Source organism: Telopea speciosissima, chromosome 1 (genome assembly GCF_018873765.1).
Source record: "Telopea speciosissima isolate NSW1024214 ecotype Mountain lineage chromosome 1, Tspe_v1, whole genome shotgun sequence".
NCBI classification, from domain to species: domain Eukaryota; kingdom Viridiplantae; phylum Streptophyta; class Magnoliopsida; order Proteales; family Proteaceae; genus Telopea; species Telopea speciosissima.
Genome location: NC_057916.1, coordinates 18212810 through 18230284, shown reverse-complemented (window position 1 = coordinate 18230284; position 17475 = coordinate 18212810).

Genomic DNA, 17475 nt, shown 5'->3' with positions numbered 1-17475 from the left:
CCAAGCTGAGAGAGCCATTCCCCTACCCCCCTTCTCTTCTATCTTCTCCTCCATTGCAACCGATCCCCTGTTGTGTTGCTGCAACCACTGTGAAGAACACTCAAAGGCTACTACCTCACCGACATCTACTGCCAATTCTGATCGTGCACCCCTTATTCCTGTTCTTGTACGGTTTGATGATATTCCTTTTCATGCATCACAACCTCCTCCATTGTAGGTATATAAGCGGCGCAAGAAGTTCATGCCTCCCACTTTGACTCTAAATCCTGCCCAGCCTACCATTCATTCTGATCCTAGTTCTGATGTTCCTTTGACTTGTCAGTTTCTCTATGAAAAGTACTCATATTTTCACTCAGTAATCTTTAATTGCTTATCCTATAGAAAATTATGTGTCTATATCTCATCTTCCCTCTCCATACAATTACTTTTCCTTTTCATCATCTACTAATTCCATTGCGAAAAATCCTTTTCATTATCTACTAATTCCATTGCAAAAAATCACCATAAGGCCTTGTCCCATCCTGTGTGGAAATTGGTTATTGAGACAAAAGTGGGTGCTTTATTAGCTCGATGGGTATGGATTCTAGTGGATTTGCCTTTAGGTAAAGATCAACTGCGATGCCGTTGGGTGTACACCATAAAGTACAATCCATATTGCACTGTTGAACACCTCAATGCTTGGTTGGTCGCAAAGGGGTATACTCAGACATATAGTGTGGACTACTTTTGAGTCCTTTTCTCATGTTGCTCACTTAAATTTCTGTTCGTGTAGTAATCTCTTTGGCTATATATTTACATTGGCCTATGTGTTAGATGGACATAAAAAAAATGCCTTTATATATGGTGATCTACAAGAGGGGGTTTATATGGAGCAACCTCTAGAGTATGTTGTTCAGTGGGAGAATTCTGACAGAGTTTGCATTAGCTACACAAGGTGATGCAGGTTTATCACCAAACTGGGCTTATTTCCTTGGAAATAAGTCTAGGGTTGGGTTATAGACATGTTGGGCCTTTGGTCCCATGGGTTTTCAATGTAATAGATCACTTTTATGGAACTAAAGTAGGGTTACATAAGTTGCATATGGGATTAGCCCTATATTTAGTTTGTTTTCATGTTTTAGTATTTTAAATTGAACCGGTTGAACCACTGGTCCAATTTAAGTGATTTTAGAATAGAATCTTTTTAACTTAAGTTATATTTTAGGGTCCACACCCCTACACGAATTTTAGAGAGGGAGTGTTTTGTATTTAGACTCAGCTTGGGATTCCCTATTCCTAGACTGCATAAGAATTTAGGCCTTCGGCCAATATAAATAAAGAACAACCGTGGTGCTCCTCTTTACCTCACTGTTTTATGTAATCTGCTCTTGCAAGCTGCTGTAACCTTTCTTCGATTGAAGATCTGCTTTGTGTGTGATCAAAACTGGTGGGATTGGTGTGTGATCCAATCAACACCTTGCGGTGTGAAGCCCTGGTGGTTCGTTCGTAGGATTGGTGTTTGATCCAATCGACACTTTGCTGTGTGAAGCCCAAGTGGTTCCTCTCAAGTTCTACTTTCAAGTTTCTGTCCAAGATCCAATTTTTATCTAAGCTATTGCCATTACAAGCTGTTGCCGATTACTCTCTGCTACTTCAAGCAAGTTTGGAAGTATCCCCAACCCCATACTTCTTCTTCTCATCTTCTACAGCCCAACCCTAAGTTTTCCCCCTTTTGTTTTTCAATTTCCCATAACCCTAAATCATCCACAGACATAATCAGCCATTAAAAACTCACCAAACTTCACCCATAACACCCCCTGCCCATAAGGAATACTTGATCCACACTACTGCCCATTCCCACCATTAAAACCCTAATCCCCTACATCTCAAATCAAATCCAAAAAACCCTAAAACCTGCACAACACTATTCCACCATCAGAATCTGTCCATATTTGGACTGAACCTCCCTCACACCCTCTCTAACACTCGATCTAAGTCCTAGACCCATCCCTCCATGCTAAACCCCACTTTTGCTCATCAAAACATCTCAGGACCTTAACTGATAGACTCCCCTACACCTGCCAAGCATAACAAACACCTAAAACCCTAACCCTAATTTTGACCTAAAACCATTTTCTGCCCCAATCGGATTACCAGTTCATAGCAGATCCTGTTGTACTGGCTCCTAGTTGGTCTCCAACTAATCTAGGACTACATTACAAGGCTATCTACGGGTTGAATAAGTTAAGCTCCATTGTTACTTGTTGCGGATTTTCACAGTGTTACTTTGACCATTTTGTATTCATGCGACGTTGCTCTAAGGTGGTAGTATTGGTTGTCTATGTAGATGACATTATTATATCTGGGGATGATGCGTCGGGGATTGCAGAAGAGAAGTCGTATCTACATCAACATTTTCAAATGAAGGACCTGGGTGCTCTCAGGTATTTTCTCGGCATTGAAATTCTATGGAGTAAGAAAGGAATTTGTCTTTCTCAAAGGAAGTATGTGTTAGGCCTTTTGTCTGAGACTAGTATGCTTACCTCTAAACTAGTTGACACTCCTATGGATCCACATCAGAAGTTTGTGAATAGTGATGGTGAAGAATTTGATAATAAGCACTAGTATAGGCGAATAGTAGGAAAACTTATTTATCCAACTATCACTAGGCCTGACATATCCTTTGTTGTTGGTGTTGTTAGCCCATTTATGCAGTCCTCAAAGAAGGCTCACTGATAGGCAGCTTGTCGTATTTAAGACATCTAAAGGGAGCTCCAGGAAAGGGGTTCATTTATTGTCCTCATCAGAATGTTGATTTGCTAGGGTTTTCCGATGTTGACTAGGCTGGTGCTGATGGCGATAGGAGGTGTACCACAGGATATTGCATGTTTGTTGGTGGCAATCTTGTCACGTGGAGATGCAAGAAGCAAACAACTGTGGCTAGATCCAGTGTTGAGTATAGTGCAATGACTCATATTGCAACTGCGTTAATATGGTTGAGGTCGTTGCTTCAATAATTGGGGTTTTTCAGTTACTTAACCAATGAAGATGTATTGTGATAATCAAGCTACTATTTACATTGCTAGGAACCCGGTGTTTCATGAGAAAATCAAGCATATTGAAGTAGATTATCATTTTCTGCGGGATGTTCTTATGAAAAAGCTGATTGTTACTTTGTTCGTGTCTTCTGCTGTTCAGCGTGGCTATGTGTTTACCAAGCCTCTTTTTGGTTTTGCTTTTTGGAAAGGCTGTAAGCTGGGCATAGGTGACCTATATGCTACAGTTTGAGGGGGAGTGTTAAAAGTTATACCATGGGTAGTGTTGGTAGCTGGCCACGATTGGGTGAGTGTCTGTATTGTGGTATATTTTATTTACCTATTTGTTTTGATTTGTATGTTAAGTAGTTGTGTTAAGTAGGTAACTAGTCTTGTGGTCTAAGTCTTGGATCATGACTAGGATTTGTTTCCTGTTTTAACTATGACTCTCTAGCATAAATAGAACTTGGTAGACCACATTAGATTCATTCGATCTATCATGGCTCTCTTCTTCCTCTCTTTTCTTCTTCTCTCCTTCAATCCTTTGTGCGAACTGGTTATTAGTTTATATATTGTTACATAATCCATTCAAAATTTCCCAGGATTGTCTTAGGTGTTTTCTTCTGATCTTATTTGGAGGTGTAGAATTTATTTATCTTTTCTTGATACAAGTTTAATTGATGTTATCCTATCCCTCGCTCTTTACAAGTCATAATTTCGTCCTTTAAATATCTGTTTGATGGCAATCTCCATCCATTTTCTACTATTGTTTTCTCCTTGAGCAAAGTTTGTACCAATTGATCTATTTTCCTTTTTAATCTTTCCATCGCAGCTTGTAGGCATGTTATGTTCACTCTCCTCATTGCATTTATAAATACCATTTTTACTCGTCAGTATTACTTTTCCAGTGGATGACAGGTCAGCAGTTAATGGTTAGTAGACGAAGACTGGTTTTTATCCTGCGTCTAGTGTAATATCCTCTCTAGACTTTACCACCTTAGCAAGATGGCATCTTCAACTTGTCAATGCCTCCTTATTCCCAGTGGTTATTAGTGGATTCCTACTTTTAGAACTTCTGGGTTGGCTTCTTTACGTGCACTCATGTAGGTGTTGTAAGTTGTAACCCTTTGCCCTCTTCTTACTGCAACCAGGTGCTGGCATGTTAGTTCTAGGTGATGACCCTAGTTAATTGTTGCTTATGAATCGTAGGTATTGGGGTTGTAATGCAAACTTTTGCTTTCAGGGAGCGCCATAGCATAAGCAAACCAAAAATTTGAGGATTAATATTGAAGGGTTTGGCTATATGTTCTGAAAAGTTGGCTGCCAAATTAATGCATCCAGGCATGGGAGTTGGTGCAAAAGTAATTATTGTTTTTTGAACTTAAATGACTTGTACTAAATAAATGAATAATGCAGTTTAATAGTGAGGCAAAATTTTTTATTTTTTAGCATTACCTGACTATATTTGAATTAGCATAGGTGTCTAGATTTAAGACATGATGGAATTCTCAAACAAAGCCAGGCAAATGGAAATGTATGGCTTGTTGGATTTATTTTTATTGTTTGGAATAATTCCAAATCAACTCATTAATTAAGAAGAAGATTCAAGCCATAGTTGATGTTCTGATCTAATTTTTGTAGATTTACTTGTTTGTACCAATAAAAGGCCATGCTTGCATGGTTTTACGACTCGGAATTGCATTGGGTAAATCACCCAATTTGAATTGAAATCGGTGTAATCCGGTCCCGATTCCTACATTAGCAAGTAAATCTTATGGAGTGGGCAATTTGAGCCAGACCGATTTGGAGCGCCCAATCTGATAGATTCCACTGCAACTCCTGTCAATTTTTCAAACCGTATGGCGGTGTGGAAGGTAATGATGCGTTACTTGTAAATCTGGTTGATTTCCTTGATGGGATGGATGACGCTGATCTTGTAGTTGACGGTCATGACAAAGATGAGCTTTGTGTCGGGACAGATGCAATCAAGGTCCAAAATGACAGGGAAGTAGGTGATGTTGAGGCCTGCTGGAGATGACGACAAGAGGTTTTTTTTTGGGTAATGACGACAGCATGAGACGAGGACACTTGTGCTCAATTTGGGTGGTGATGACATGGCGCTTTTTGTCCTTGTAGAAGTGCATGAGGCCCTTGACGGAGATGATGTTGGAGTCGGTACTCCAAAGGTGAAAATAATCTCCTTGGGGAGGGATTGATCAATGCAACAACCTATGCTCGGGCCTTCTCAATGGAGAGGTCAGACTCTGAGCCATAGAGGTGGGTGCGTGAGTGTGGATTGCCGTAGCAGAAGAGATGAAATGGGAACATGGCGTCCAAAAGGGTAGACAAGTGAGGTGGCCTGCATATGTAGTTTGAGTGGCCGTCTGGATATCATTACGCCTTTCATGGTGGTCCCTTCCGCGTCCTGGTACTGTTGTTGCTGCTCTAGTGGAGGAGGAAATGGCAATGATGGTTCAGGCATGGCTGTTGCAGCGGCTGTGGAGAGTGCACGGAAGCAGGTGGGGCAGCCGCTGTTAATGTTTGTTGGTGCGATTTAAAAAAAAAATCTTTTCAACATTTTAACAGACCATTTTTCTCCTGATCATGTTTTAGTGGATCGATTGAGGGAATCAAACAATTCTTGCCAATTCCATCCGATCTGTCTCGTGATCGGATCAAAATCGATGGGATCTGATCCCATCTCTGATTCCGTTCTCTTTAATATGCATATTGTTGAGGCTTACACTTGCACAATTATGCGATGAATCTCATGGCTCGCCTATTATGCAATTGGATAATTGCATCATGCATTCAGCATTGTCAAACCATGCCTTCAAAATATTACCAAGTTTATAGATATTAGTTATGAAGGGACATGTTTTGTAATTGTCTAGAGTCTAGACCAAATGCTCTGAACATGGTTGTGGAAACCCTTTTTTTTGTACAGATAACCTCCCCCAGAACCTCACTTTTAGAGAATGATGTGTCTCAGGGTTTATACATACGAATATGTAATTAGCATGTTGTGTATTCTCTTAAATTTATTTATGCTATCCTTGAAATAAAAACCAGCTCCATTTTTGTGGAGGAAAACTTAATAATCCGTACTGTTTGCATCTGAAATTCTGAATATGTTTTCTGCTTCCTTCTTGTTTTTAAATTGTTCTGATGAATGAAAGCCACAGCAAAAAGCCTCCCTTGCCACAGGATTGTCAAAGATGCTCCATGATTGGCCCATTCATTCATCACTTAGCTTATTTGTTGTTGGCTGTTGAAAGAATTGTGGGAGGTGGGGACCATTTCTTTGAGTATCACTTTGAAAATGTCCACTTACTCAACAGCAGGGTTGGGTGCTTCATCCACTGCATAATTGTCTCAATTGATCAGGTATTTTGGTCATCTCATGACTCATTCTTGACAGTTGCCAAAATTTGTGGCCAAGACATTTTGCTTTGGAAATTGACTTGATTATTGTGTTGTCCACCCGGTGATCCATGAGGTTATGTTTCTTCTTGTAAGAAATTATGCTGTCTTTGCTTTGGTTTTGTGCTTCATCCATTCCACATGCGTGTGCTTATATTGTGCCACTGGGTACCCTAATCAAAAGAAAGGGAAGCTTGATGAGATGTAAGGATGCTTGTCGGTTTTTGACCGAGGCAAGTAACACAAAGTTGCTCATGAGATGTTAAGGCAGTGTTCCTTGGATTCTAATGAACCACTGAGCAAGAAAAGTTTAAAGTGAACTCATGTGGCCCTCATAGCTTTCCCAACCCCCCCTCATTGTCCATCATCATGACTCCCACTCAGGGGGGCCAACATTGCAACGATCATTTTCTTTTAGATTCAAAAGCATGGCTTTTCTCAAGCAGGGATTTTGGGTAATCACAGTAATCAAAAAGGGGGCTGCCTGCAAAGCTCCCAAAAATTGTTCTGGGGCAAGGCAAACTTGTTTGGCAGATTCTTTTTTGTTTCTTGTCTGTAATTTTATCGAGACATCATATTTTCTCTCATCCTCTGGTTTTCTTGGGTATGTCTGTCTACGACAGAGAACTCTAGTCAGCTTTCGAATTATATCCAAACAAGTTCTTTGTCATCAATAAAAATTTATAGGTGACTGAAGTAGTGGAATTTCTTTTACCTATTCAATCTTCTACTCTGAATGGTTTCAGAAGATTGCACTTTCTGTAAAGAAGCTGTAGAATATGGCTGTAGTCAATGGTACAGGCCTGCATTATTGACAAAGAATAGTATTTTTTTTTTCTTTTTGGCTTGATGTAGTATGTTATTGAGGTCAACGTTCAGGGACTTATGGGTTGTAGTCGAATTGCAAGGGGGGACACAAGGGAAATTTATATCATTCATGGAAGCATTGCAAAGGAACTAAGCTGAATGTTTTAGCTTTTGCGTATATAAGATATTATCAAAAGCTGCCTAACATAGTTGGTGAGTTGTGATGCACTTCATGCCCATGCTTACCAGGAGGTCTCGAGTTCGAGTTTGAATCTCCTGGCTGTTACCTTACCCCCTCCCCAGTTGCCTCACCTCCTGGACTCACACTAGTGTCGTGAAATTATCACCTCAACCTCTCGAGTCTACCTGTGCACAAGTTTTGGACTTTGAAACCAATCCAATCTGTCATGCGGTAAATATTTGTCCTGGTTTAATAAGCAATTGAGGTAATGTAAGGACCATTTTTCATTTCCTGCATCTTTCACAATAGGAAACAAACAGAAACCTTCCAGTTTGTACTAGGTGTCCTTTAGATATAATGAACATGAAACATGGAATCTTAAATCTTAAGGTTCCATGAGACCTCAAACTTAAGGGAAGAAGCTCTCTATGCCAACAATAGATTTTTTCCAATGCCCTCTCACATCTTAATCATATGGAATCCACGCTCTCTTCCTATCTAATCATATCGGTTTCCTTCTTGATGAAAGCGTTGCATGCATGGTGATTGGAAAGGATTGAGTTTCCTTGAGCCATGATGGAGGAATCCTTCACTGATGGCCAACATTGCACTTGGATGGGTGTTTGGTGAAGGGCATAATAATGAAATTAGATTCATTGGGTGAAGGAAAACTCCCCCTCCCCCCACCCAAAAAAAAGAAAAAAACTCTAAAATTTAAATTCCATGAACCTAAAATCTCAATGTCATCAAACTTAAAACTTGAAACCTTAGTCAATTAGCCCATGTGAATTTTGTTATTGAATAGTGTGACGTGTCTTCTAAGCATTTACTTTCATTTGGCGATTGCGTACCCTGTGGTATGATCTCAAAGTATTCGCAACTAAGGACAAAATTGGGTTCTTTATTTGCATGGTTGTCACAATACTTTTTGGAATGGAGATTTCATACATAAATGGGTATACTTTTTTGTGTATAAGATTCGATCATTAGGAAATCCTACATGTTTCATCGTCAGATATTTTATATAAAATAGGATTCTTGTGATAGTTGTATGGTCCAAGAAATTTAGAGGTTTTTATTGTGGTTGATCGATACTATGTACTTTAGTGTACATATAGTTGATGCTTACATTTGATTGACAACGTATCACTATACTTGTGTTTGCCTATGTTTGAAAGTAAAGTTTAATAAGAAATTTATTTTCTTTTAATAATTAATGATTGTCATTGTTAGAGGAAGAATTTTGTTGTGCTCTTCTCCATCAAAGTGTCAAGTGGAGATTGATTTCCACGTTTATTGAATTGGTGATCAAGTATTGTGAATCCTTGGAGGTGCTTCAATTGCGACATTGAAAAAATAACCCTCAATCAGTATTACAAGGAAATCAACACAACATATTACCCACCCACGTAAGAGTAAGGAAAGTGATCCCTACTTCTAGATATTATATAAAACAAATAAAAGAAAAGAGTTTAGAATTAAATAATCTAAGCCAGGTAGCGGTCCTCTTTAGAAACTTGACTTGCCAACCCAAGATTCAGGATTTTTTGTTTTGTTTCTAGCATATCTTTAATGTTTTTGTCACTGTTTTAGATTTTTTTTTTTTTTTTTTTTGGGTAAGGACTGTTTTAGATTTTAAGAGAAGATAACATTGGCTTTATTAAGGTTTTGTTTGGTAACTCTTATCTCTTTTGACGTACAAGTGCCTTTAAAGTTGAAACAGGTAAAGTCCATAAATAATAAAAAAATTGTTATAAAATACATTATCAAATACACTCTTAATGATCTTATTAAAAATAATAACAATAATAATAATGGTCTTCAAAAATGTTACGTGAATCCAATACCTTTTGACTCAAAAGATGAAGGTTGAAATTAAAAGATGCTTAAAAGGGACAGTTTCTTTTATGTTTATTGGCAAGGAAGTGGCAGAAAGGTTCTAGTGGTAGGCTTGGCACAATGGTCCATCTGAATTTTGCCAAGTGTTAACTTGATTTTCAAAAATTTTTTAACCAAGTGAATTGATAGGGTTCATTATAATGAGAGTATTTTGTTGGCAAAGAGGGGAAGACCGATTTTCTCTTTGTCAAAAGAGGCAGAGATGTTTGTCATAAAAGAAGGGTTGGAACAAAGAATCTGTGTTGCTATTTTGACACTAAAATGGTTGTAGAACTTTAAAAAATTTAATGGAAAAAAGAAGCCCACGATGCTAGTGTGTAGTTTCTTGTACAAACCCTCGCACAAGCTTATCGATTTGCTCTTTGTGAAAGTTGGTGGAAATTATGATTAAATATCTTTTGAATCGCTCAATGTACGCTTTTGGAGTCCAAGATATAAGCATTCAAAGTTTTGAACGAATTTGGACTGGATCAGGTTCAATCCAATCCAAAACAAAACCAGTCAGTTTAAGAGTCTCACAGCAAAATTTGTGTTCAACATCAAATAGATTTTTATTCAATGTGAAGCAAGCTTGATTCGACATCGAAGGAGTTTTCCTCATGTCAAACAGAACCCATCCTAAGTCAAAGTTCTCCAGGCCGGGTATTGGCATACACTTGACTTTGTTCTACATTGAATAACCCCAAACTCAACATAAGTCAATGAGTTCGGACCATTGGATGTCCGAGATGTCAGGTGTCGACATCTCCACCTAGCATTACTGCACTGCACACTTTTAGGGAATTGAAAAAGATTATTTTCCCAAGACGTTATCTATAAAGTTATAACCTTAATTTTAATTGATTCATGGTTTTTATCCTTTTGAGAACTATTAATCGCCAATCATTTGACTCTGTCTCTCTCAAAATCCTATGGTTTTGGTGAGATTTGATCTCCCACATTGTTAGGAGGCTTGATGAATCTTTTAGGTCTTTAAATATATCCCTACCTTATATTTTGAAATAAGTGTTGAAGTATTTGGAGTGTGCATTGTAAACCCTAATCTGCAACTCAAGTTTGGAAGATTGGAAAAGCTAAACTAGCCCTCCAAATGAGTTGTGGACACCCTTCACCCCCTCTATTTCGTGATTTACTCTACTAGGTATACCATTCTCTCTTCTTTTTCTTATGTTGTTGTGTTTAACTCTCATTTTGTTCTTATTTTGTATAGTGGAAGAGGTAGTGGAGGCACACACCTCTTAGAGATTTTGATTTCTTTTAAACAATCGTATTAGAGTTTTAGTTCATTTATCCATGGTGTCATTATGCCTTGTAATGGTTATTCTTTTGCTTTGTTGATTATGCTCTTTAACTTGGCCTTTTTTTTTTATGGTTTTCCCACAATACATGCAAATTTACTAACTCCTTTTGTGTTTATGATTTTGTTTTGTATCTCATAATAGTATTAAGAACATCATAATGTGTTTCAAGAATTTCCATCCGTGTTTTTTTTATGCATTGCTCATTTTGTGTAATAGTTTCCTTTATTTTCTTCGCCAATTTAATCGTTGGATTTGCTTTAAGGCTTCTACCGTCATAATACGGTTTTCCTTTCTTCTCCATGCACGCTTTTTAACACGTTTTTTTTTAATTTTTTATAATAGATTTAACCTTTATATTTACTTGTCATTTTCATGTTTTTATTTTATTTAGATTGTCTATGATCCATTTAACACTATGGGTATTTTTGTCATTTTCACATATTTTATTGTGTACGGATTTCGTATTGTTTTTGACATTTTATATGTTCATAAAATGTTGATGATGATTTCTTATCTTATACCAAGTCTTATTTTTTTTTTTAGGATTTATTTCAATATTTTCATAACGTTCATCATCATTTAGATAGATTATTTTGTATGGGAGGCATTTTTGTAAATATAGTTTATATTTTATGTTATCTTTGCTTTACGTATTTATTATTTTATTTTAATAGACTAGCATGTGTTTTGTAGTCAAATACTTTGGGTATGTACTTTGACGATATTTATGTTCAAGGGCGCCTCATGAACTGCCTGATTCTAGAATCGATGGGTGATTCATAATCCCCCCATGAGTGTTCAAAAATTGGTTTAGCATTTCGGTCTTGTGTGTATATTTATCTTTCATTTAATTTTAAGATTTTTTTATTTTGAATGCAAGGGTATGCGTACAACGAGGCAATCTCTTGAGCACTAGCATTTTTCTATTAGGGAAAAAGAGGGTTGCTTGATCGCATACGCCGACACACATTGGTGATAAAATGACCATCCCGCCCCCATATTGGAAGCTTCTCCTATTGGTCCCCGCGCGCGCTGGTGCACTCCTATAGTGTGAAAATCATTTAAAACATTCACAAAGTTTCGAATGCGTGCGTGGCCTTCTCTTTTAATGGGTGGTGAATGACCGGTAGCCGGCCGTTGGCGGTGGTGGTGGTGGTGGGTGCACCTCCACCTTCACGGGGTCGATCCACGCGTCGCACCACATCTCTTATCTCTTCTATTATTTTATATTTCTTCCTTCCCAATTATACTTTGTGACCCACTACCAATTTTTATCTTTTATGTCAGGTTACTTTAAGGTATAATATAATAAACCTTAAAAAGAATGATTCTCTTCAGTCTTCACACCTTCCTTCCAATGTTGCCATCAAAACCCTAATTTCAGAATTTTCCCATAATATGATTGGAAGAATGAAGTTGGCACCACTTCTTAATCTCTGTAGTTTAAACAAAGTCATGTTGGTCACAACAGTTATTGGCTCATTGAAAGGTTTTAATAGAGGTGTGGGCAATAGAGAATAGGTATATTAGGGCAATGGTCTTATCATCTTATCCTTTTTATCCTTGAAAGGATGTACTGGAGCTTTACCCAACCTAAAGGTTGCCCTTGGCCTAATTTTATTTTAGGGAAAAAAACTCTATCCTAGAGATCGACCTACACTAGCCTTCCAATGAGTCTCTCTCTTTCTCTTTTCTATATGAAAAGACATCTATGCCCCCTTATTTTTGAGGAGGAGAGAGATGGAGACATGAGAGTGTTGGTATAGGCCACACTCCAGGATTGAAAACTACTTCCTTCTATTTTATTTTATTGATCAAATTTACATTGGCCTTGTTTTTACTTAAATAAATCGTGAGTCTTTACTTATATGGTATTGTTGAAATATCTATTATTTTGGAGAGGAAAAAAGTATACGTTGTCGGTGTGTATATTTCATTATATGTTCTCTCACATAATGAGTGTTCTTTTTCCCTAACTATAAATAGTGACGCATCTGCTTCATCATTGATATTTGTGTTTGAGAAATAGGTCATCCATACGGGCTTAATGGGATGGATTATTTGGTTATAGGTATAATGCTTACTTGGGTTATATACTAAGACTTACTTTTGTATAATGGGAGAGGGTTCTTTGAGCAAACGGCATAGGAAATGCACTAAAGAAGAGCAGCGAAATTGTTTCGTACATGGGGGCAAGAGAATCTTTTCATGTGAGGAGGAGAGAGACAGTGAAGGAGGATGCTAGTGTATCCTCCACAGTCGGCTCAGAGAACCTTTTCCCATAACATAAACATGGGAAGGTTTTCTAAATGCCCCACCTGACATGTTAAAGTGTAAGGATCATGTCCAGTGACTAAAGATATCCAATAAAGGAATGAGGGAAGAGAAGAGATGTTACGGTATTGAGCCTAGCCCATTGAAGAACTCTGGTTCCTCTTTGATTTTTCTAAGTTGTTCTCCAGGAAAACGGGTAATCGGTCAGAGAATCTCTTGTAGAAACTGAAATCTATTCACAATGCAAAAAACACAACGTGACAGAGAAAAAAAAAAAAAACAATCAAACAATCACGACACAAGGATATAAATGGTTCAACAAGGTGACTACATCCATAATGAGATGAGAGCCGTCTTCACTAGTAACGAAGAAAATGGTTACAAACTCTCTTCTTCACGCATCTCTTCAATTTCTATATATTTTTAAAGACCATTCAAAGACAACGCACAATCCAAACCATAAAATACAAAGACATCAACCTTCCCTTGCTTTCATGTGAAAAGATGGAGAGGAAAAAAATTTTCAATATTTGATTTATGTGAAATGTAAAAGATATTAAAAAAGTATGGAAACTTTACATGGCATATCACTGCACATGAAATCTTATAACGAAACAAGCAGGGTCTAACATTTTTTTTATTTGATTAGTAAAACATACTTGCCCTCACGTTTTAAAATCTCTCTCTCTCTCTCTCTCTATAGCATAAATATGGAATATGCCCTTTGTCTATCTAAGTAATGAATTTCTTTCTGTTTGTCCCACCATTTCACTTCTCTTCATTTTATATACCACTCCTTCTATCATGGCAACCTCCCTAATCAGGGTTTCTTAAACTCAATATGGACGATCCGGTCCACACGGGTATTATTGGCATCATCAGTGATTCCCAGAGCACTGTTGTATATGTTTTCTTTAAATAATAATAAAGGAAAAAAAGAATATTAACTGATCGCATAAGTTCGGATGAATTTATTATTCAGCGTTCAGTGAAATAAAAAATCTCACTCAGATAGATCTCTTGTGCGTCTTCTCATTGACCCCGCGCAATTATTATTCAATTTTTACAAGGTCACCATTGACCATCTTCCAAGGAGATACAGGACAATTTTGACAAACTATGGGCTCTCTAGAGTTCAACTTTTATCTATTACAGAATAAGTCAACTCCTTTCTTTTAACCAAAAATAAAACCAAAGCAACACCACCATCCTCTAGCAGCACTAATGGTAAACAATTGAAATTATGTAATGTAACCTTTTTTGTCTCAAAGTGGGTAGGACCTACCAAAAATCAAATTAAAAAAAAATAATAATAAAAATTGAGCCGTTTGGATGGTTGCAATGATTTAATATATTGACTATGTTCAAATATATATTTTAAAGTGGTTGTTAAGAAACATAGACATTTGGAGTTGGTTGTATGGATGGATGTAGAATTCATGGTTGGTAACGGTTGCTTAGGGAATCTCCAACATTTTGTAATTATTTCTTCTATTAGGCTGTCCAGCGGTCACTCCAGCCTGTGCTTGTTTCACTATAAAATTAAATTTAATAATATAAGGTCTCACCCATCATGTTCTCTATTAATTGCCCCAACATTTTCTTAAGGATTAGATTTTTTTTTTTGGTTACTAAAGGCTCTATTTGTTTCGATGTAAAATTTTATCAAGTAGGAATGATGAGATTGTAGATCCAAAAAGGGAAGATGCAGAGAAGGAACGATGCAACAATCTGCTGCGTTGCAAACAAGAGACATTTGTAGGGGAAAACAGATGCCTCCACGTCAATTTTTCTTCTTTCTATTTTATCGGGGTCGAAACTAAATATTTTATGAGTAGTTCAAGTGTAAAATTTTCTTAGGTATTTTTCAATAAATGTAAAAATCTTTGTTAAAATTTTAAATGACGAAACAAAACGATGAAAAATCTAATTTTAATGTAAATTTTGTTTTAACGATTATTTTACGCCAAAACAAATGAAGCCTGAGGATCAACAATTTGACTCCTCTACTTTTGGCTGCCCCTACTGCCCTATGCGCCCCACACACAAGCAAGGTGGAATGTATCGCCTTACCCCTGCCCGAGCGCCTTGCCTGAGTGGGGGTAAGGCGGTATTTTCTACCGTGCTTGTGTATGAGGGCACACGATAGTACCGAATAGGCGGAAGTAAAGGAGTCAGATCCGAGGATCAAATACTTCATAGATAAATGAGGAGGATTTCTAATATCCTTGGAGGGGTTAGTGAACCCTAAGATGGTGGGTGAACCGCCCTCTGTGGGTGGAGAAAAATTTTATTCTTTTTTTATAAAGAGCTTCTTTTTGTTTTTAATAATAGGTATGCTTTTAAGTTGAAAGCATATACCACTACAAATACGGGGTTAGTAAGTCAATGAGAAAAAGGTCGTTGGTATCACCTTAGTGGGTTTTTCTCCCATGGGCCCTCAATTGGATTTAGAATAAGACATGAGGGCGTGAGTGACCACTGACCCATGCCTTTGTAATATCCACAAAGGCCATTGAAAGCTCCACCCAAAAACAGAAAGAGAGTAAAGTACCCTAAACCGGCTAACCCTACTAGAAAGGAACAAAGCAAACAGGCAGCCACAAACAAATAGAGGCCAATTTCTCCCATTAACATCAACTTTTATATATATATATGTGTGTGTGAGTGAGAGAGAGAGAGAGAGAGAGAGAAAGAAAGAAAGAAAGGTGTGGGACAAGGAAAACCAACCAACCAACCAAACAAACCCTAATGGCTTTTCTTACAAGAAGCGATGGTGTGAGATGTCTGACGGCTTGATGCTTTGGATCAAACCAATCAAGTCGTTTTCTTATCGCTGTCAGTTCAAATTCAATTCACCTGAGAAGATTTTGAGGAAATAATCCAAAATTTAGGTGAAATTCCTCAATTCCATATAAAAGAAAGCAGAAAATCCAATTAGAATTTAGAAGATGAGTTAGTAGAAAATGAGTGACAATGAGAAGCCGCATTTTGTTTGTGGGTGAGGTAGACATTTGACTTAGGTGGTAAAATTGAATGTAGGGTAGGATTCTAACAAAAATATATATAGGGTAGGATTGGATAAAAAAAAATCAGATATAGGGTAGGAAAAAAAGTCCACAAAAAGTGAGAAATCAAAACCAAGTAATTAGTTGTTTTTTTTTTTCAAAACCAGGTAATTAAATGCCTGAAATATTCATGAAAGATTTTTATGTTTTGAGACCTTTTTTTTTTTTGTTGTTTCAAGGATACCTAGAAGTCTTCTATGTTGAGCCCAACTCCCAACTCCTTCATAGTCTAATCCAAAGGCATATTAAATGCAAAGAGTAGTAATTATTATAAAAAATAAAAAAAAAACATACGAGTTGTGTTTGATACATCAATTTAATTAAAGGTGTAATTTTTTATGCATAATTAAAGGTGTAATTTGTTACCAACAATATGGTGAAATGAGAAATTATAATAGAAGACAACCGTTAGTGTATTTGGTATCTTGTTGATAAAGTGCATGCTTCTTGGAGGTCACGGGTTCAACTCTCTTGTCTTCACCTTGTGCTATAAGGGTTTTCTTTTCTCCCTTGCCTTGCCCCCCTCTCTTTGAGGTAAGCCTTAATTAAAAATAACTTCTTACACTGATGTTTCGAAACGAACTTCTCATTGTAATTATAACACAATCCTTTAGTGCACTTGTGACATCATTTTAACCAGAATAGTGGATTGGCTAACAAAATCTTCCTTACAATCTATAGGCACTGCTCGGGTTTCAAACTGATTTTGATAATCCCAAATCGATTCATGTTATTGTAGTATAGTAAACTCACCAAAGAAATCACAGAATTGACTAAGACCGTTACAAGCTTAGAGTCCTTCCTTGAACTCCTTCCAAGTTATGGTAGGTGACTCTAGTTTAAGTAATTGGAACTACAGTCGAGCATTGCCTTTGAGGTGACAAGATGCCTTAGATACTCGATCAACAATAGGGGTCCCCTGAAATTGAAAGAATTGTCATGCCTTGCAGAGCTAGCTAGTGGGATCTTCTCTTCTATTGAAGCATGAAAATCCTTGAGGAGTAAACAATGACGAAGATCCATTGAGGTTATAACTATATATTATTGTTGTTACCTCGTACTATGTTAGCCCGACTGTTTGAATTTTTGTTTACTTTTTAATTGGATTGGCCAGCTACGTGGTCCACCCGTGCATTCAACTTCTCAAACATTTCCACCACTTGGTTCATCATCTCCTTTTGACAAGATGAAAAAGACTACATGACTATGTCCAATTGCTCTTCCCATTGGTCCATTCTTAAGCTCTGATACCATTTTGATACAAACTGGGGGAGGGAGGGAGGGTCCTGTTTGTTCCCCATGTGAAAGAAGCAAGAGATGAAAAATAGTCTTACAGAGGAGACCAATCTTGTCAACATTAAGTGTTTTCTTTTTGGGTTTTCAAACATATCCTTTAATTATTCCATTCTATTATTTAAATACATAAGACTTCACAACAGTTACCCGAAACCCTAACGCTACCCATATTAACTTAAACTCTACTTTGTAGGGAACAAACCAACTATATA